Source organism: Rhinolophus hipposideros (assembly GCF_964194185.1).
Source record: "Rhinolophus hipposideros genome assembly, chromosome: 21".
In the NCBI taxonomy this organism is placed as follows: Eukaryota; Metazoa; Chordata; class Mammalia; order Chiroptera; family Rhinolophidae; genus Rhinolophus; species Rhinolophus hipposideros.
Genome location: NC_138067.1, coordinates 15,303,830 through 15,324,682, shown reverse-complemented (window position 1 = coordinate 15,324,682; position 20,853 = coordinate 15,303,830). Strand labels below are relative to the sequence as shown.

At 42.9% G+C, this 20,853-nt stretch overlaps 1 protein-coding gene across 1 annotated transcript in view; it reads left to right on the top strand.

Moving 5' to 3' along the window:
• CDH11 (cadherin 11) overlaps positions 1 to 20,853 on the top strand; it is a 151,861-nt gene that overhangs the window by 52,973 nt on the left and 78,035 nt on the right. Inside the window, exon 2 of the mRNA XM_081031922.1 lies at positions 10,399 to 10,523. The gene's annotated coding sequence lies outside the window, so the exon portion shown is untranslated. The remainder of the gene's footprint in view (positions 1 to 10,398; positions 10,524 to 20,853) is intronic.

Sequence of the window (20,853 nt, the reverse complement as noted above, 5' to 3'; positions counted from 1 at the left end):
AGTGAGGTATTGCATTTATTATCACTGCTCTTCACAATAATCCTACAAAACAGTTATTATTATTCCCATTTTGTAGTGAGGAAACTGAGGCTCAGAGAGTTCTTGCTCACCCAGAGTGAAAGTTGCTTGGAAGAGGCAAAGCATGGATTTTAAGTACTGTTTCCTCACATTCAGTAGCTTACTGCTTACCTCATGGAAAAAAAAAAAAAATATCTATCTATCTATCTATCTATCTATCTATCTATCTATCTATCTATATGTATGTGTGTGTATATATATGTTATATATGTATATACACTATCTTATAAATATATAAAAAACATAAACTATTGTATAAACCATCTTACAAAATATGCTTCACCGTATGGTTATGATATTTGGTGTTAACAGGAAAGAAAAACATGCAGTGGTGATTATTAATTGGGTTTATTCATCCCTTCAACAATGTCAGAAACATGTGACACCCACAGAAGGAAAAAGCCCTGTCTCCAGGACACTCAGGTTCTGCTACCTACGAGCTACCCCTTCTCCTGCCTGCAGAGCAAGAAACACACAGCAACATCAGCCAAACAACTAGACTTACAGAGAAGATCTGGCCACTGCTTAACTTCTTTGCCCGTTAAAGTTTCGAAACCTGACATTTCATTTGTTTATGCGGACCAAAATACCTGAAATTCCCTGTTGTTTATTATACCAAGAAACAGAAATTATCTGTGGGCACATACCAGAGAAATAGGTATGTTTTACCCTGGGAAGTGATCCCGTTGTGGGTTCTTAAAGCTGGAGGGAAAGGAGAAGATTTGTCAGTGATTTAATCCAGCTACGCAGCTTCCTTACTCTAGCATTAGGGCATTTATCACTTAGCCTCAGTTTCTTCATCTGTAAAAGGGAGCTGTCACTGTCTCCTTGGGCTACCCAGATTCCTTTTCTTTCCTTTTTAACTTGTCACTCTGTGTCGTAACCTAAACTAGCATTGTACAAACACTAAGGGGCCTGGGGATCCTGAAATGTGTTGATAGAGTAGTGGGGTAGGGACGATTTTAATTGGATTCACATATACTTTCAGCCCTTACCCTCCCCAGCACTGTTTTTGTTGTTGTTGTGATGCTGACAATAATCCTGGAACATACCTAACCTGGCTGAATCCACATTCTAGAATAAGGCCCCTTCATGGAGATTGATAAGCCAAAGTATGTACCTGAGGGCAGAGATCCTAAGAGAGGAATGGCAGCATGATTCGTGGGTCAGAGGGCAGAATGTGGCTCTGTGTGCACCAAGCCTTCTATACAGTCAGAGCTCATTCAGCCAAAGAAATCTGCCACAGTCATACCCCCATCCTTCCCTGAGTTTTCTCCTTGGTTTTCTCCCACTTTATTTTCTCCATCCCACTTGGCTTCATGGTGTTCTTTTTCCTGATTTCTCAATCTCTCTGAAATAATACATGGCGGGTAGAGGAGAAAAATGGCGGCGTGAGGTGAGCCTCTGTAACGCTCCCCTGGAATTTACAACGAATTGGACAACAATAACTCCACAAAGGACTCCTTGCACAGCAGACAGGCAAGACGAAGAGGCCGACTACTGAATTCACCTCCAGGTGGGTGAATCGCGCGAGCGGGGGAGGAGGGAGAGGAGAAGTGCGGAGACGGAGCCGCGCGGGCGCAGGACACAGACCTAGCTCAGTGCTCGGAGCCCGCTGCGCCCGGATCTTCCGCAGCTGCTGCGGGAGAGGGAAGGACTCGGACTGCTAGGGCTCCGCTTACGGCCCACAGGGCTGAGGGGGCAGCATACAAAACCGCTGAACCCAACGCTCGCTCACGGCAGACCTCGGAGCAAAGACTGAGGGAAGAGGGCTGAAATCGGTGGTTTAAGCCCTCACTGCCGAGCGGAGAACAGAAGCCTTAGGCACGGAGACTAGCCGCCCCCTCCCTACCCTCCCAGAGCTCGCCCCGCCCCCACCTGCCCGGTGCTAGAAGCGATAAAGTAGCAGTGTCGGATCAAAGGACAGAATATTTGCTGCTCTGAGAACTGTGGACCGCAGACACAGATTCGCAGCTCAACTAGTTCCGGCAAAGGGGAGGGAGCTGTGGAAGCAGGACTGGCTGTGGTGGTGGTCGCCGCCATTGCTCTGGGCCACCTCTCACAACTCACCCCGCCCCTGGCCCCACCTATCTGGGCGGATCCCTGCAGGAGTAAACAGAACTGCTGAAACAAACGGGCTCTGAATCTGGTGCAGAAAGAGCTTTGGAACTCCAAAAGCTCTTCGCATACCTATCAACCTGTTGCAGAAGACACTCCTGTAGATGTCTAGGAAGAGAAATAGTAAATCAGTGATTGCCATGAATAACCAAGGCAACAAGATAGCTCAGAAAGAAAGTGAAAAGTCTCCAGAAAAGGAACTTAGAGATATGGACCTTTGTGATTTAAATGACAGAGAATTCAAGATCGCAATTCTGAAAAAACTGAACGAGATGCAAGAAAACACAGAAAGGCAGTTTAATGAACTCAGAAACACAATCAAAGAACACCATGAGCATTTTACAAAAGAGATTGAAATCTTGAAAAAGAACCAAATAGAATTTCTGGAGATTAAGAACTCAATAGAAGAAATTAACAATAAAATATCCAGCTTAGGTAGTAGAGTGGACCAGATGGAGGAAAGAATCAGTGACATCGAAGATAGGAACCTGGAATTTACACAGAGGGAAGAAGAAAGAGACTTGAGACTTCAAAGAAATGAAAGAACTCTACAAGAATTTTCTGACTCCATCAGAAAGAGCAATATAAGAATAATGGGCATACCAGAAGGAGAAGAAAGAGGGAAGGGAACAGAGAATATATTCAAACAAATCGTCGATGAGAACTTCCCAAACTTGTGGACAGAACTGGATCCTCGAATCCAAGAAGCAAATAGAACACCTAATTACCTCAATCCCAACAGGCCTTCACCAAGGCACATTGTATTGAAGCTGTCTAAAATCAATGACAAAGAAAGAATCCTCAAGGCAGCCAGGGAAAAGAAGACGGTAACTTACAAAGGAAAGCCCATTAGATTATCATCAGATTTTTCAGCAGAAACTCTACAAGCTAGGAGGGAATGGAACCAAATATTCAAACTATTGAAAGAGAGAAATCATGAGCCAAGAATAATATATCCAGCAAAGATCTCCTTTAGATATGAAGGAGGAATAAAGACCTTTCCAGACATCCAGAAGCTGAGGGAATTTTCTAATACACGACCTGCACTACAAGAAATACTAAAGGAGGCTATTAGACCACCATCAACAGGGACAACTTGTGGCAACCGAAACATAAAAAGGGGGAGCGTAAAGGCCTGAACTGGAATATGGGAATAGAGAAAGTAAGCGTACTGAAGAAACTGGAATACTCTAAATATCAAACTTTCTTTTACATAAACTCAAGGGTAACCACTCAAAAAACATCCAAATCTGAAATATATACTGTAATAAAAGAAGAAACAGAGGGAAACATCATAGAATACCACCACACAAAAATAACAGGCAACAACAAAAAGGCAAAGAAACAATGGAGACACAGCCTTACCAGAAAACTAAAGACAGAATGACAGGAAATCCTCACATATCAATAATCACCCTAAATGTAAATGGACTGAACTCACCAATAAAGAGACACAGAGTAGCAGATTGGATCAAAAAACTAAACCCAACCATATGCTGCCTACAAGAGACACATCTCAGCTACAAGGACAAGCATAGACTCAAAGTGAAAGGGTGGAAATTGACACTCCAAGCAAATGGTACCCAGAGAAAATCAGGCGTAGCCATAATGATTTCCGATGAAACAGACTTCAGGGTGAAAAAGATAACAAGAGACAAAGATGGACATTTCATAATGGTAAAGGGGACTATACAACAAGAAGACATAACAGTCATCAATATTTATGCCCCCAATCAGGGAGCACCGAAATATACCAAGCAACTACTAACAGAACTAAAGGGAGAAATTGACCAAAACACAATTATACTAGGGGACTTAAATACATCATTGACAGCTATGGATAGATCATCCAAACAGAAGATAAATAACGAAATCGCAGCCCTAAATGACACATTAGATGAATTGGACATAATTGACATATATAGAGCACTTCATCCTAAAACATCAGACTATACATTCTTTTCTAGTGTACATGGAACGTTCTCAAGGATAGACCATATATTGGGACACAAAATCAGCCTCAGCAAATTTAAGAAGATTGAAATCATACCAAGCATATTCTCTGATCACAAAGCTTTGAAATTGGATATCAACTGCAAAAAGAAAGCAGGAAAAAACACAAATACATGGAGATTAAACAACATACTTTTAAAGAACGACTGGGTCAAAGAAGAAATTAGAGGAGAGCTCAAAAGATACATAGAAACAAATGACAATGAAAATACATCCTACCAAAATTTTTGGGATGCCGCGAAAGCAGTTTTAAGAGGGAAATTTATATCATTACAGGCCTATCTCAAGAAACAAGAAAAATCCCAAATAAATAATCTCATGTTACACCTTAAAAAACTAGAAAAAGAAGAACAAGCGAAACCCAAGGTCAGCAGAAGAAAGGAAATAACAAAAATCAGAGCAGAACTAAATGAAATAGAGAACAAAAAGACAATAGAAAAAATTAATGTGACAAAAAGCTGGTTCTTTGAAAAGATTAACAAAATCGACAAACCCTTGGCTAGACTCACTAAGATAAAAAGAGAGAAGACACTAATTAACAAAATCAGAAATGAAAAAGGGGAAGTTATCACGGACACCACAGAAATACAAAGGATTATCCAAGAATACTATGAAGGACTATATGCCACCAAATTTAATAACTTAGAAGAAATGGACAAGTTCTTAGAAACATATAGCCTTCCAAGGCTGAATCATGAAGAACTGGAAAATCTTAACAGGCCGATCACCAGTAACGAAATTGAATCAGTCATCAAAAACCTTCCCAAAATCAAAAGTCCTGGACCAGATGGCTTCACCAGTGAATTCTACCAAACCTTCAAAGAGGATCTAATACCAATCCTGCTCAAACTCTTCCAAAAAATTGAAGAAGAGTCAGTACTCCCTAACTCATTTTATGAGGCCAACATTACCCTGATACCAAAACCTGGTAAGGACAACACAAAAAAAGAAAACTACAGACCTATATCTCTGATGAATACAGATGCTAAAATCCTAAACAAAATTCTAGCAAATCGAATACAACAATGCATTAAAAAGATTATTCATCACGACCAAGTGGGGTTCATCCCCGGGGCACAAGGATGGTTCAACATTCGCAAATCCATCAATGTGATACATCACATAAACAAAATAAAGGACAAAAATCATATGATTCTATCAATTGATGCAGAAAAAGCATTTGATAAGATACAACATCCATTTATGATTAAAACACTTAATAAAATTGGTATAGAAGGAAAATACCTCAACATAATAAAGGCCATATACGACAAGCCCTCAGCTAATCTCATAATTAATGGTGAAAAGCTGAAGCCCTTTGCTCTACGTTCAGGAACACGACAAGGTTGTCCCCTATCACCTCTGCTTTTCAACATAGTGTTGGAAGTCCTCGCCAGAGCTATCAGGCAAGAGAAAGAAATAAAAGGCATCCAAATTGGGAATGAAGAAGTTAAATTGTCACTCTTTGCAGATGACATGATGCTATATATAGAAAACCCTAAAGACTCCACCAAAAAGCTATTAGAAACAATCAATGAATACAGTAAAGTTGCTGGCTACAAAATCAACGTACAAAAGTCCATTGCTTTCCTATATACCAACAATGAAATCTCAGAAAAAGAGATAGAAAAAACAATTCCTTTTGCAATTGCAGCAAAAAGAATAAAATACCTAGGAATAAACTTAACCAAGGATGTGAAGGACCTATATGCTGAAAACTATAAGACATTTTTGAAAGAAATTGAAGAAGACACAAAGAAATGGAAAGACATTCCGTGCTCATGGATTGGAAGAATCAACATAGTTAAAATGGCCATATTACCCAAAGCCATATACAGATTTAATGCAATCCCCATCAAAATCCCAACAGTATTTTTTAAAGAAATAGAACAAAAAATCATCAGATTTGTTTGGAACCACAAAAGACCCCGAATAGCCAAAGCAATATTAAAAAAAAAGAACAATACTGGAGGTATCACACTCCCTGATTTTTCCTTGTACTACAGGGCTACAATAATCAAAACAGCTTGGTATTGGCGGAAAAACAGACACATAGACCAATGGAATAGAATTGAGAACCCAGAAATAAAACCACATAAATATGGACAGATAATTTTTGACAAAGAAGCTAAAAACATACAATGGAGGAAAGACAGCCTCTTCAATAAATGGTGCTGGCAGAATTGGATAGCTACGTGCAAAAGAATGAAACTGGACTGCTATCTGTCACCATGTACCAAAATTAATTCAAAATGGATCAAAGACTTAAGCATAAGACCTGACACAATAAACTGCATTGAAGAAAACATAGGTACTAAACTTATGGACCTTGGGTTCAAAGAGCATTTTATGAATTTGACTCCAAAGGCAATGGAAGTAAAACCTAAAATAAACAAATGGGATTATATGAAACTGAAAAGCTTCTGCACAGCAAAAGAAACTATTGACAAAATAATGAGGCAACCAACTGAATGGGAGAAGATTTTCGCAAACAGTTCCTCTGATAAGGGGCTAATATCCAAAATATACAAGGAACTCATGCAACTCAACAACAAAAAAACAAACAACCCAATTGAAAAATGGACAGAGGACCTGAAGAGACATTTCTCCAAAGAGGACATACAAATGGCAAATAGACATATGAAAAAATGCTCAACATCGCTAATCATCAGAGAAATGCAAATGAAAACCACAATGAGATATCACCTCACCCCAGTCAGAATGGCTTTCATCAACAAAACAAATAGTAACAAGTGTTGGAGAGGCTGTGGAGAAAAAGGAACTCTCATACACTGTTGGTGGGAATGCAGACTGGTGCAGCCGCTATGGAAGGCAGTGTGGAGGTTCCTCAAGAAATTACGAATAGAATTACCATATGACCCAGCAATCGCTCTCCTGGGTATCTACCCCAAAAATATAAAAGCATTTCTCTATAGAGACACGTGTACGCCAATGTTCATTGCAGCTTTGTTTACGGTGGCCAAGACATGGAAACAACCAAAATGTCCTTCGATAGATGAATGGATAAAGAAGTTGTGGTACATATACACAATGGAATACTATTCGGCGTTAAGGAAAGATGATATAGGAACATTTGTGACAACATGGATGGATCTCGAGAGAATAATGCTAAGTGAAACAAGTCAGACAGAAAATGCAGAGAACCCTATGATTTCACTGATATGTGGTATATAAACCAAAAAGAACAAGACAAACAAATGAGAAACAAAAACTCATAGACGCAGACAATAATTTAGTGGTTACCAGAGGGTAAGGGGGTGGGTGGTGGGTGATGAGGGTAAAGGGGATCAAATATATGGTGATGGAAGGAGAACTGACTCTGGGTGGTGAACACACAATGGGATTTATAGACGATATAATACAGAATTGTACACCTGAAATCTATGTAAATTTACTAACAATTGTCACCACAATAAAATTAATTAAAAAAAAAATAATAATAATACATGGCATGCAGGGTCTGTGCCTCTAAGAAATTCAGTATTCTGGGTGGCCACATGCAATGAAGGGAGGGGCTGAGAGAGGCAGTGGCCTGCACTTAAGAGACGCATGATGGCCTTTTGCACGAAGGGAGGAGTCCTCAGCGTAGGTTGGGGTGGATGCAGTAATGCTGGGGTATATTTTTCTGGCTCTGATTCCAGGTCTTGGGGAGTCATGAGACATGGGGAGAGGAGGGAAAATGAACATCCCAACCCAGAGTACCTGCGCAGAAAGCGAAGGTCTGCAGTATCCCCACCCTGCCCTCTTACACCCAATGAGCTCTCTTTCCCCCCATCAACTCTGCTAAAAGCACAGACACAACTTAGATTTCTTATGCTCTTTTTTCTTTTTTCTTGTCTAAGAAATGTGGTGTGGTTGTATACCAACATTCCACAGAATCCACAGCTCTTCTTTCTCAAATGTTTGCAGGGATCAGAGCTCCTAGACAACCCACCCATCTATTTTTGCTTTCCTTCTAAAGCTCTTAATTGTCTTTGCAGGCTTTGGAGTTTTATAGGAAACATTTTGCAGGGGGGTAAAGAATGCAAGGGGAAGTAGGAGTTCAATTCGTTGTTATAGATTTGAAAAGTGCATGTTTTTAAAACACACTGGCTACAGATACTGCTGTATTATTAACTGACTAGAGAAGGAAAACTGAAGAAACACAGGCTTTGAAGTCTGCACTGCTGGATTCCGATCCACCTTAGGTGTTACTGGTTGTACACCTGGAACGAGAGTCTTATGCCTTTAAGTGGTGCGGTGAGATGGGTTTCATGATACCCAGAGTGGTTATGTGTATTTCAAGATAATACATTGGTGAGGCAGTGGCAAATGTTTCTTCTCTTTCTGTTTATAGTGTTTTAGTTGTCTATTTCCCACCCGAAAATTATTGGCTTATAAAAACAATTTATGATCTCTTATAGTGGAGTTGAGTGAACTCATCTGGATGGTTCTTAGTTCGGGTCTCTCATGCTGTGCAGTCAGATGGCTGGAGTCACTTGAAGGTCTGACTGGGTTGGATGTCCAAGACGGCATCTTCACGCACCATCTGGCACCTCGGCGTGGGCGCCCGGAACAGCTAGAGATGACTGGGCACCTCTCTGTTTGTGTGGCTTCTGCACATGGCTAGCTGGAGCTTCCTCACAGCATGGAGGGCGAGAGTATTCAGACTTCTGATGGCAGCTAACTTCTCCCAGAGCAAGTTTTCTAAGAGCGCCAGACGGCCTACATGACTTCTTATGACTCAGATTCTGAAATCATATTGTGTCCCTATTGCCATATTTCACTGGTTACCCAAGGACAGCTCAGGTTCACATGAAAGGGCACTACACAAGGGCATGGATATATGGGGGTGTGGTTCATTGGGGAGGAAGGCATTTGGGGGGACTGCCCACAACATGTAGCATGATTGCAAAGGAGGGTCCTTCCTCTTTAGATACATGCCGTATGAACTGCCCTGTGTAGCTTTTTCTCCATGGCGCTTTATGTATCTGGAAATGATCTCTGTGCTATTCTGTTCCTGACATCTTGGGGACAGCACACATAGCACACAACAGGACAGTTTCGTTGTTCTTGCTTCAGTCATGGAATCAAGGTATTATGGACAAATTTTAGATTTACAATTCATTTTCAGCCCTCCACCAAAAAGGGTTTTCGCTTGTTGCTGCTGTTGTTGTTTTAGAGAAGGCATTGTGTGTAAGGAGCTGTTAGATGGAGCTAAGATGAGGCAAGGAAAAGTGGATCTGGAAAAAAAAAAAAAGAAGTATAATAAAGAAAGTCAACGTAAGATGCTGTTTAAGCCCTTCATGCATGCTGAGTTGATCCTAGAAGGTAAAAGCTCTAGAGATGAAGGACATCCAAGAAATCTTTATGCTGCTGTGCTCGGGAAGCAATGCCAGTCACCACCTTCTTTGGTTGTGTCTCAGTTTTTAAAGATAACAGCTGTTCAGACTCTCCATATTCTTCTCTTCATTCATTCAACAAATATACATTGAACAGCTGCTCTAGGCTAGGAAATATGTTAGACACTTAGGGAGATATGAAGATGAATGAGACCAGAACCTAGGCAAAACACAGCCCCCACAAAGAGACTCCAGAGTGTGGGGTAAGTGTGAGGAGGGAGTGGGGATGCAGTCTTGATAAAGAATTGAGGCTCTGTCAGCCCAATGCTCTGGTCTGCTGGCTTGTGCGTGACATCTCCTGTCACCATTGCCACCACTGTCACTCTTTGCCACTGAGCCTATCATTCTACAAGGAACTGGCAGCACCTGAACAGCATTTCTCACTTTGGGAGGGAAGGTACTTTCTTTGGATTCCAATAACATGTGGGTTCTCTCAGGAACTGCCTTTATATCTTCCCTCCAGGTCCGTTGTTAGTGCTCTAGCAAATGCATGTGGGGTACGTAGCATATTGTAAGAAGCTGGATGTATGACTGCTTTTTACCTTTGTAATTAAAGTACCAAATGCACATTTGGCTATTCACAGTATCCCGTGGTAGCTCTAGATCCATGACGGGTTTTCCCCACGTGGCACACAATTGTGATAGTTTGCTTACATCTCACCCTCCACACCCGGACTGTTATCTTCTAAGAGAAAAGTCTGTCTTAGGCATCTCATGTCTCAGAGGGTATCGCTTTATTTGTTGGTGTCACCTCTAGATTACTGATGATCCTTTCCCTTGTTTGCAGAAACCACTGTATTTGCGGCTCACTGGCCCCCTGAAGATCATTGCTGTTGCCATTTGTTGAGTGACCAATCAGATGGGTGGAGTGTGTTACAGAAATTGGCAGCAAGTGTCCAATGGGTGAAGAAGGTAAGCTAGACCGACATTACTGGTGATTGACATGTTCCAAGATAAGTGGAGGTGGAGAGGATTCCAACAGGTCCCCTCCCCCTTGAACCTGCCTTGGTTTGAATCTTCACCAGATCCGAAGTAGTATCTGAGAGGGAAGCAGGCCTGCTTTCCTGGGCTTTGAGGAATGTGATGATCCACTGTTGTGATTGGGTTCTCGTTGTTGAACGCCTAGTAATGTGCCAGTACAAGGATGATAGTTTTTTTTGTTTTTTTTTCCACTAGGATAGATTCAGAAGAGAAAGAAGGAACTAAAGGAGATTATCATTCTTTAGCAAAGACTCAGCTTGACAAACTAAGACAACTGCCATGTGGCTGTTTTCCCCATTTATTCTTTTGAAAATAATTCTTTCAATATGTTAAAATAAGGTGGCTTACCACCCCATAAGGAAAAGGTTGCTTGGAGGCTGAACCTATTAGACTTCAAAAGACAGAGAAGTAGACCAGAAGCCCCGAGTCTTATTTCAACTCCCAGGTCCAGCCTGCTCTGACCTTCACCGCTGTCTGCCCATAGGGTCATAAGTTCTTTTCTGGACCACAAGGGTGGTTGGACTAGGCTCTCTAACTGTTCTTACGTTTTAAGATCCTATGAAGCCATTTATCTTCTCCATCTGCTCCGTGGTAACTGGAACTATTTTTATAGGATGTCCAAATATCCGGATAGGAAGTTAAGAATTAATTATACCAGCATGACTTTCTACACATTCCGGTTCTAGACCTATCTATCCCAATGTCTAGAAATCATTTCCACATGGATGTTTAGCAGGTACCTTTCATGCAGATTCAAAATGTAAGTTATGATTATGTCCTGTAAACCTTCACTTTGTCCTGTGTGCCACATGTCAGTGTAGCATCAGAATTCACTCAGATCAGAGACACGGAAAGAATCCCAGAGGTCTCTCAATCCCTTACCTCCAAGAACAATGTATTCATGTTGATTTTTTTTTTTTCTTATTCTACTCTCGGACTATCTCGGAAATAGTTTTTCATTTTTCTCTATCCCCACTGCCACCATTCAAATGCAACCGGAATCCTCTTTCTCCCAGATTACTATAATTGCCACCCAACAGGGCTTTTTATTTCCAGGGTTATTGCTCCCTGGTCAGCTCAGTGTGATGTGTCTTCCATATATGCATATATCCTGAATGGTGTCCCAAAGTCCAGATGTGATGTGACTTCCCCACTCAATCCCTTTCAGTGCTAGAGATCTGAACTCCTCAAAAGCTGCCAGGACCCTCCAATGATGGGGCCACTGTTTTGTCATCCAGACCCATCTCTTGGCCACTCTCTCTGTACACCCAGCCATCATTCTACACATCCACCAGGATTTACCATGTGGCAAACCATCACTTCACCAAGCTCCATAATCTCTCTCTTCTCACAAATGAACTCTTACTCATTAGCTTGGACCTCACTCTCTCCAAGTAGTTCTTTCTGATCTCCTAAGACTGAACCATGGGTGGCTGCTAAACAACACTGGAGGAGTCAGAGGTTACACTATGTGTTGTGATTTCCACAGTGGGCTGTGATTATCTGTTTAGTCGTTTGTATTCCCAGCTAGACCTGGAAGTTGTTGAGGGCAGAATTTATCGGGGAGCCACCATGCTCCCAGTTGCAAGCACTATATGTGACCTAAAGTAAGCTCTCAATGAATTTTTATTAAATATATGAAGAGACGTTATTTTGGACAGAAACTGAGGCAGTGGGACTAATATTACCACAGGGGAAAAGTCGTAATAACGGCAGCTAACAGTGTTAAGCGCTTACTATGTGTCAGACACATCAGGCATTTAAAGGATTTGCCTCCCTTAATCCTTGCAAAAGCTTAATGTGATAGGTACTAGTAATTTCCAAGGTTTTATAAATGAGAAAAGTGAGTTTTAGAGAAAATAACTTGCTTATAGCCACATTGCCACACTTTCTATCCTTCGAAATTTTTATTCTTGGGAAGTCCCTTTTGCCTTCCCCAAATAACCAAGTTATTGTGGTCACCCCCTGTGACTGGGACCCATAAATCTTTGGTGATTTTTCCGGGTGTTTTGCACTCATATTTTAACGTGGGTCTGTTTGGGGACAAAATTTCAATTTGGAGACCCCGACCCCAACTTTCTCCCCTACTCTGGTCTGTGTGGGTGATGGGATTAAACCGATGAAAGAAAATGCTCTTTGTGGAGGCAGAGTTGAACTCCCTGTAAATGCACTGATTTGATGTGGAAATTGTGTGACTGACTCCTCCTGCATTAGCATGTTTTGCACTCATTTACTCGGAAGCCAGGCTCAGCAGATGAAATGCACCCCTTGTGTGGAAACGCCTGTGAATGGTGATCATCTCATTTCTGCCAAGCCAAATGGGGCTCTTCATTTCATCGGCCCTTTCAATTCTTCAACAGGACATGTGGCTGACGTTTCCTATTTTTCTAGATAATAGGGACAATTAGAATGAAGTATCAATGAAACAGAGTCAGAAGTTAAGTAGAGAATATTTGAATTTAATTTCTCTTCTAGGAAATCTGTTAGATTTATTTTCCACTTAGAAATTTAGGACAGCCTATTTTGAAGAGTTTTGGATAAGCTTTCATTCCAAGAAGAGGAAGGTAAACTATCCTAATGCTTGTAACACCCTTTAAAAAAACCACAGCATGGTACGGATGGAATGGCCCTTTGATCTTTCAGGCTGAGATTCTCATTTTACAGAGAGGATTTTTTTTTTTTTTTTTTTTTTTTTTTTTTGCCTAGAAGGTGGAAAGGACTTGTTAATTATCATACTGTAAGGTTTTAGAAAAACAGCTTTGGCTCAAGACTCAGCTTCTTGATCTCCACTCATTTCACAATGCTAGCATTTCTTGAACACGTACCTATGACATGCCACACACACGGGCAACAATGAAAGAGTACTTTTCCTTTCCTGAAGGAACTTACAGTTAAGTCAGTTTGTATAAAGCACTCAAAATCCAAGTAGGAAGGGAAAGAGAGGGATGGGGCGTGGCGAGAGAAAGAGAAAGACTTATAACAAATGGTGATGAAGTAAGAGGTTTGGGCTTGGGCACCAGCCCTCTGGCTGACTTCCAGAGAGACACACTGGAGCTTCTGTTCCTGGCACACTTTCCTTACTTAGGTACCTCCTGAGATCAGGGGAGGAATTACCTGAGTAGCTACAGGATAGGACTTCTGCTACCTGCTATGCCATTGGGCTTTCAGTAGGGCACTGGGGCACATACATGAATGAGTTGAAGTGACAGGCATTTGTCCTTATGCTCATGAAAAGCGTACACGCACTGAGACTCCTGAGTGATCATCAGCAGGGTCTGCTGGTCACAGGTTACCCAATTATCTTTCAATTGCATAAAAGTCAATCCCAAAAAGCCACTAGGTGGGCAGCTCACCTGGCTCTGCATTGTCCCTGACAGTTGGGAACGTTGGCAGCCTGCCTTCTCACCCCCTGTGCCTGCTGGGGCTGTCTGTGCAAGCACATTTCCTATTTTGGGATGTAGGCCGCTGTGGAGAAAGAGGCCAAGTATCTGTCTGTAGCTGGTGTCACTAGAATTATAAACAGACACTCAGTTCACTTGCTGACTACTTTGCAGACCTTCCGTGTGTACAATGCAACTGGCACCCCTGCAATCAACTAAGAATTACAGGAAGCTCTCCGTGCCGGGTGACGTGAAGTTCTACCCTTTGCCCAGGTCGATACCCGGGGAAAACCCTCAACCACAGTGGTGGTCCTTCGGTCCTGCTTTATTTAACTGATGATGAACAGAATGCAGAGACCAGTCCTGAGAGCACCACTGAGAGCTGGTATTTACCGAGCGTGCCCATGTGCCAAGCACTGTGCTCCATGCTTTACACTCACTACTTTGAGGTCGCCAGAACATTGACTGGTATGTGCAGTCATCCTGGTTCTTTTATAGGTGAGGACACTGAAGTTCAGAGAGGTTAATAAACATACTGAATAACAGTGGGGAGAGCTGCTTTCCTAAGAACTTCTCTTCTAGTTCTTTTTTTTTTTTTTTTTCATCTTGCCTTCCAGTCTCAACCACGTAGGAGGGCAGTTATATTACAGTTCTTTACGTATGGCCATGTCTTGACTCTCCACTGGGGTTTTCAGGGGACCTGGCTGCTTCTGGTCGGTTCAGTGGTATACAGCTGAGTGTAATCACTGAGTGAGGGATAACACCCGGGCAGAAGAAAAACAGAACACTGGATGTGTTCCCTCCTCAGCTATCTCTTTAGAACCATTCCTGTTTTCACCCTTGGACTAGGCACTGGAACTACAACAATGAACCAAATTCACATGCCTCTGGGAATACAACAGTGAAAGTAAAGTCCTGCCTTCAAAGAGCCCCCTTTCTTTTGATGGAGTCAGGCCGACAGGCAAATAACCATAGCACAGGCAAAGAGTTTCTTCTAGACAGCTTCGGGGGTCCATAGGAACACAAAGGAGATGACTCTGCCAGAGGAAATCAGGGCCCGCTTCAGGGAGGAGGTGGCCTTTGGGTGTAGACATGAAGCAGGAGTAGGCATTTCCCAGGAGAAGATCAAGAAGGACTTTTCAGGCAAAAAGAACAGTCTAGAAGTTTTGGAGTCAGTGTTTGCCCTGACTAGGTGGTTTGTTGGTTTGTTTTTATTATCTTTAAATAGATAAGACGGTTAAATAGATGAAGATGGTGTGAAATTCAAAAGGCGGGGGGGGGGGGGGGGAACACAACAAGGTCTGCAGAGCATTAAGTCTCCTTCAGTGCCTTTCATCTAAGCTAGTCCATGAGTTTCCTTCTCTGAGGCAACTACTATTTTTGGTCTTCTACGTGACCCTCTAGCGATTTTCTGAGAGTTACAGCCACACACATCAAAGTAGTGTCTTCCAATACATTTGTGGATATAAAACGAATCCACATAAACACGGTTATGCATACTGTTCTACGCCTTGTTTGTTTTGCTTCCTTTCTTCTGACTTTAAATTTTCAAAAACATTTCAAACTGACAGAAAAGTTGCACAAGTAATACAATGCATTTAAACCTTTCATCTAGAGCAGGGGTGTCCAAACTGCGGCCCGCGGGCCAACTGCAGCCCGCAATCCATTTTTAATTAGTCCGCAGCAAATTCCAAAAATATATTTAGTTTTCTTAAATAAACCAGGTGAGGCAATACGTACTTCACCTCGAGTGAGTGGCCCGGCTGTTTGTGTATTTTACCGCATATGGCCCTGGGTGAAAAACGTTGAAAAAAGTTTGGACACCCCTGATCTAGAGTTCTTTTTATCATTTTGCCATGTCCCATGCAACGATGTGTATGAATTTAATCCCTCATCAAGGCCCAGCTTGACTGTCAGTTACCCAGAGACCTGGGCAAGCATCCTGTCCCCGGCGCTTCTGTAGCGAGACCAGGTGGACTTGAAACCGAGAGTATGTTCTGTATCCGTTTCCCTAAGAGGCCATAAGCAGCAGCTCCAGCCCCAGGATGGAGATGGCAGCAGGGGGCAACTTGATACCTGCCCACCTTGTACTCATCTTTGGGAAAGGGTCTTTTCCTGGGTCTTCAAGTGCTCACCTGAAGTGCTTACAAGAAGCCAGTGTCCTGGGCAGCAGAGCATGGCCCCATGATCCGAGATGGGAACAGACAGTCCAGGTGAAATCCAATCACTTCATTTCCGACAACTGGACATTTAGATAGTGTGACCCTTCTGTTGTGTGTGTCAGAGCCCACATGGCAGAGGCAACAAAAGCTGGTGTAGGATTCCCTCCTTTGAAAGATGAAAGTATCTGAGCACTGCTCAGGTTATCGGCATGCTTCCTCTGTGCTTTACACGGGGTGGAATGTTTGCACTCAGTGTGAGAGGCACTTTGAATACTATGACAGGCAGGAAGTAACCCAAGAAGACAGCGTTGCAGCCAAGGGCTCTGGGCCAAAGAGGATTGTTTTCAGGTATTCATTCATTCATTCATTCATTCATTCACTCATCAAGTAATTCTTGAAAGCCCTGGGTGGCACTCTTTCATGCTTTGTGCCAAGACATGTGCGGGCTCTTTGTAGTCTGGGTGCTTAAGATCTGTGGGGTAACAAGCATATAGACATATCTCAGCCGAAAAAAGCAGTTGAACCTGAGAGTGGTGGGGTGAAATCTGCACAGAATGACTTCCTGACCATTCATTAACTCATTTATTCATACATTAAACACATTTTCTGTCTGCTTGCTTTGTGTGAAATCCACATTTGCACCTGTGAATAAGAGCACTGGAGTTCCCATTTTTGTGGAACTCACGTGTCAGTCGGGGGTATCCCCTGGCCCCCAGCTAAGTCCATTTCCTTAAGTTGGTTCCATCAGGAAAGCTCAGCTGCTCCCAGAGTATTTCAGGACAAAATCAGGCCACTGCCCATCAGCCCTGGCTCCATGTGATTCCTAAGCCACAGAATCACCTTTTTCCTCTGGAGGCAACTAACCCAAATTACCCTGTGCCCTATGGGGACTCAGCGCTCAAGGCAGTTTGAAAGCGCAGAGAAGGAAAGGTAACAAGCCATAGTAAAATCTGCCACCAATTAATTGTGTCTGCTGAGGATCTAGAAGGGCTGTAGCCAAATAAATACAGGCAGAAGCCTCCCCTTGGAAGCTTTAGAAAAATTGTGGAGGGGCCAGTAAGATCATCTTTTTAAGAGGCTCTGGATTTTAGAATCTAAGCACCACTGTAAATGCCGTTAGGTTGTCATAGCAACAATTCTTATACTTTTTTTTCTAAGGAAACAAATTTTTAAAAGTCGGCTGCCCACTTAGAAGAGCTAGTGAGAAGGTACCTCTCTAAATGAATGTCTGGCAAGTTTCCTGCAGCTCCGCCTTTCTGTCCGTAACGGATACTCCCAATTTCTCTTCAGAATTTCCACTTGAAAAATGGACCCAGGAGGATTGTTATTCATTTGCCCCTAAATGTTTTACATCATGCTTTGGGCAAAGAAAGAAAAAGGCTTTGTCAGTTGTTGAGTTCCACTCTTGAAGAGGGTTTGAGCGGGACCCCATGATGGCAGGGAGCAGCCTGTGCTCCTACAGGAACCGCCGAGGTGGCTGCTGCTCAGGGCCCTGGGCGTACGGCCAGCGGCAGGCCCTCTTCCCCAGTCCTTCTCCACCAACTGCAGCATGGTTTCTCCAAAATCCAAGTTGCATCAAGTTGCTTCCGTTCAAAACCCCAAGCTTTAGAAGCATGTGTTCCCTCATGCGATAGATCGCAGGGCCCTCTGCATGGCTTCTAATAAGACTGACATATCCAGCCCCCACTCCCTCTCATTTCCTGAAGCTCCCCATCCTGCCGTTTACGCTCTGGCCATGCTGGTACTCCCCACACACTGCAAGGCTTCACTCTCGATTCTCTTGCACAAGTTTTCCTTTTCTGTCCCCATTTATCTGGGTATGTGAAGAAGGAGCCTCTCCACCAGGTGGGGTTCCCTGACCCCATAAGATAGAACTGATCATTTCTTCATCTTCAGTCCCTTGGGTCCTTCGGGGTCTCAGTCTGCCTTCATGACTCCTGGGCAACTTGGCCTTCAGAAGCTTCTTTTTCCATAAGAGTATTAGATATTGTATTTTACGATTTGCCTTGGTCTAAAGATGAATATAATCTTCTACCCTAAAAGGTCAGTTTTCCTTCTGACTTTAAAAGAAATGAAAACATTCCTGTGTGAGGATGTGGGGAAAAGGGAACCCTTGTGCACTGTCAGTGGGAATGTAAATTGGTGTAGCCACGATGGAAAACAGTATGAAGTTTCCTCAGAAAATTAAAAATAGAACTACCTTATGACCCAGCAATCCCACTTTTGGATATCGATCCAAAGCAAACACCCGCATATTCATTGCAGCGTTATTTATAATACCCAAGTCATGGAAACAACCTAAGTGTCCATGGATGGGTAAATGGATAAAGATAATGTGATGTACACATAATGGATTATCACTCAACCATAGAAAAGAAGGAAATCTTGTCATTTGGAACAACATGGATGGAACTCGATGGCATTATGCTAAGTGAAATAAGTCAGAATAAGACAGAGAAAGACAAATACCATATGATATCACTTATATGTGGAATCTTGAAAAGAAAACAAAAAAAATCTTATATGGAGAACAGATTGGTAGTTGCCAGAAGTGGTGGGGGTGGACACAATGAGTGAAGGTGGTCAAAAGGTACAAACTCACAGTTAGAAAATAATTGAGTTCTAGGTATGTAATTTACAGCATGGCAACGATAGTTAATAATACTGTACTATGCATTTGAAACTTGCTAAGGGGGTAGATCTTAAACGTTCCTACCATAAGGAAAAAAAGAATAGCTATGCATGGTGACCAGTACTAACATAGACTTATTGTGGAGATCATTTCACAATCTATACGAAGACTGAATCATTACATCGTATACCTGAAACTAATATAATGTTATACGTTACTTATGTCTCAATAAAAAATAAAACAAAAAAAAGAGACCTTAAATGGACGGTGCCTGATAGAGAAGTTGGTGTTGATATCCCTTCGTGAGCTCATTGCCATTTATTTGTGTAGAACTGTGCAAGATTCTTGAGGATGAGATGTGGATATTTAATGCCACATCTTCCATCAGTGTGTGGGGTGCATGCGCATGCTTGGTAAACAGGCCTTCACAGGAAGGAGACCTGGTCTCCATCCACCTGAGCCTTCTGCTGCCCAGAGCTTTGGCAAGCACTCTCTGGTAAGCCAGTGCTTATTGTTCCAAGTCCATTTCCAAAAGGGACGACATCCTCCCTCCCCACTATCTGCACAACCCTTTCCATTTCTCACAGAGCTTTCTTGTGCACTGTCCACTTTGACCCCTTCAGGTAGCCATTCTCCATCTCTTTCTATGGAAGAACAAACTAAAGCTCAGAAAGGTTACACATAGTCTAGAAAACAGAGTTATCTCTTGCCCGAGGTTACACATATTACATTGCAGAAGCATGAGTCTATTCCTTTTTCCTCCCTCCTCAAGAACAATGCCACTGTTCTTTCTATCAGACCACGGAGCTACCCACCCAGATTAAGGCAGGATTGCCTCCATTTCCTTTAACTTTTCTGGATGTACCAGGAGCCATCGTTCACCCAGAGCACCATGCAGGGTGGTCGGATGCTGGTATTGGGTCTGCATCCCATCTTCTTCTCTCTATGCCCATTCCTGCTTCTCTTCCTTTCCCTCCCACGTGTAGGAGGCCATGTTCCGAAGGGCACCCCTAATGAACATCCCCACGTGAAACCATCTCAGAGTTGGCTTCCTAGAGAACCCAACCTGCCAGAGAATCTCCTGAATGTTTTGCAACAAGCCTTGCATCTGTGCATGGATACACCAGAGTCATTTGTTCCTTCGTTGTGTTCACTGAATGTGTATTCATTGGACACTTAGTGCTGTGCAAGGTACCAAGATACCGTGGGGAACAAGACAGGAAAGGACCGCTGCACACACAGAACTTCAGTCTCTCCTACTCAGAAGGCAGATTTTAATCCTGTTTCTGCATTCCGATTGTGCACCTCCCAGAACATTCTGGCTGCCCCTGCACTTTGGTGAAGGACAAAAGAAATCTCCCACTGATGGCTCTGCAGAATAAATGCTACATCCCAGGGGTCAGAGCCAGGGTCTGAATGGCCTTCTTTTCATCCATCCTGGGGCTTCTCCCTCTCAGAGGGCACGGGGTGAAGTCTAGGTTAGGAGGGCCATGGGCCAGAACAGGTGAACAGGGCTATACTGGCTGCCCCGAGTGAGGATTGAGGGGGGGACTGAGGTGCACATGAGAAAGCAAATGGGAATCAGACTCTGGACCGGAAGTTGACTTGAAAAGATAAAATGGAGGGGAGACAGGTCTGGATTTAATCTGGAGCAGGGGGGCAGACGGGGTTGGAGGTTTCTTTGCAATTGCCCATAGACCTCACTTAAAACTGTCTGATGACATCCCATCTTCATCAGAGTAAAACCCAGACCCTAACTAGGCTGCCAGTTCCCCTCCCTCCACTTCCTGTCACTTCCCACTTCTCCGCCCTTGCTTAGTTTGGCTATTTCTGTCCCTTGAGTGGGCCCAGCCCCTTCTAGTGTTAGGGGCGTGGCACTTTCTGTTCCCTCAGTCTCAGTCTCCTCAAAGTCCTGGCTTTTTCCCATCATTTAGGGCTCAGCTTACACCCTGCCCCCTAAAAGGCCTTTCCTAACACAACCTGTAGAGCCACCCCGTCCCCCACCCCCGTGTTACCTGACATTTAATCTGCCTCAGGGGTCCCAGCATCAACACAATTTGTGAATATACGTCTATTTCCTTTCGTGA